This window comes from Galeopterus variegatus, unplaced genomic scaffold, assembly GCF_000696425.1.
Source record: "Galeopterus variegatus unplaced genomic scaffold, G_variegatus-3.0.2 Scaffold3210, whole genome shotgun sequence".
Lineage (NCBI taxonomy): Eukaryota > Metazoa > Chordata > Mammalia > Dermoptera > Cynocephalidae > Galeopterus > Galeopterus variegatus.
Window position 1 is genome coordinate 25177 of NW_007729321.1, and position 2056 is coordinate 27232.

Sequence of the window (2056 nt, forward strand, 5' to 3'; positions counted from 1 at the left end):
TATTTTTTCTATCGAGCTGTAATTCTGTATGCATCAACTAACCTTTGCCTCTCCCTACTCCCCTTCCCAGCCTTTAGTAACCACGATTCTGGATTAACAGATGACAGTTGTTATTTTTTTTTTCTACTTTTCTCCTTTTTAATTTTTTAAAATTAGAAAACCTCATTTTCTCATAGAAACTTAGAAAATACAGTTAAGTAAAAAGAAAATATCATTTGATATTTCACTTGGAGATAACTAGAATTTGCCATTTTGATCTCTATTCTATGACATACCATACGAAAACAGCTATACAAATATATGTTCTAAAATAACATAATCATATTATTCATACTGCTTTTTTAACTTGATAATATATTGTCCATGCCAATAAATACTGTTAATGCTGTTATTTTAATGGTTTCATGATATTCTATTATATGAGTATACCATTATATTTTCTCTTTTAATCTACTTCCATACTGTTGGGTAATTAGGCTGTTTCCAGTTTTCCGTTACAGTAAATTCTGCTGTCATGAAATTTCTTGTGCTAATATACATTGTCACTTGCTAATTTTGTTCTTTAAGACAAGAACCTACAAGCAGAATTGCTGATAAAGCTTATATACTCTTGATATATTACACTTCAAGAAAATTTGAAAAAAATTACCCCTTTCTGCATGTTCTCCATATTTTATGAGCACCCACTTTTCTAGTACCATTCAAACCTGGGTGTTGTTATGATTTTTAATCTTTGCATGTCTTCTACGGAAACAGCAATAGCTATTTGATTTTTGTTATTTTTTTTTAAACTACCCGTGGAAGGGAACATATTACTTCTTTCACTTTTAACGTATTTTAAAAATATAGTTGACAAAATAATGCTTGTTTCTACATGTCAAGAAAATGTTTAAAACATATTATCTATTATCATAATCCATTATTAAATGTTTCATCATTTCCATTTTTTATAGTTACTTAGAATAATTTTTGTCACTGTGAATAAAGTCCTTCACTCTACACTCGGGAACTTTTTTTATCTGTTAATCTTGTAAATATCAATAAGCATTATGTCTCACATGATTTTATCACTGTTTAGAATAACTGTTTTTTTCTGTAAACTAGTTATTAACCTAAAGGCAAATTGTAGCTATCAGGATAATCCTCGGTTGTGGTCTTCTATGATCTGGATTGAATTAGTTTAATTTCATAACCTGTAGCTTCCAAAAGAGTATACATTCTGGAGAAATACATAGTTTTAAAAATATTTAACATGTCTTTAAATAAATGTTAGAATTATTCTTGGTGTTATAGGTTATTAAAGAAGATACTCAATTATAAAAGTTCTTGTAGTACTAAATAATATACCGATGTTATATACTAAGGTTCAAGCTTTTTTTCAGTGTGCATCATTTGAACAATTTCTTCTATACCATATGAACAATAGTTTAATTATTTTTAAGAGATTGTAAGCCATAGTTTGTTAATTCATAAAGATTTCCAATTTTATCCTCCAGAGTGAAGTATTTGTGGCCTATAATCTTGCAAACTATTAATTCACTGGACGAATTAATTTCTTTTTATAAGGATGCTAATTAGATTTTTGCTATTGATGTGACTGAATTTAACACTTTATAAATAACTATGTTGGTACTATAGAAACACATGATTTTTACTGTAAGAACCAATGGAATTGTGGAAGACAAAGTAATCTATAATTGGAGAGATATGTAGTATCATATACTGTACATGTTTTACTAGTAGTTGCTTTTTTTTATAAGTTATAGAGCTGGTAACTTTTTTGAGTTTTATCATGTGGCAAATGAAAAGAATATTCATCTCTACCTGGCTGGATCCTTGTGAGGATCAGATGAGAACGTGCACATCCTGGCACAGTGTCTGCTACCTGGGAGGCAGTGAGGAAATGATCACTGCTCCTTGTCCTGGAACCAATGACTAAAGGCAAAGCAACGATTAAAATCATACATATACAAATGATACTTTCATTTTCCTCTTGTTTGTAATCTTTAACATGAATTTTTATCTCTTTTTAAGTTGGTGGTCGTTGCTTTTGACG

The 2056-nt window shown here is 29.4% G+C and overlaps 1 protein-coding gene across 1 annotated transcript in view; it reads left to right on the forward strand.

The window, feature by feature from the left end:
- The window catches only part of LOC103600058 (protocadherin-15-like), a gene marked incomplete at its 5' end in the record, with an annotated part of 167732 nt that overhangs the window by 1341 nt on the left and 164335 nt on the right, over positions 1-2056 (forward strand). The window lies entirely within an intron of this gene.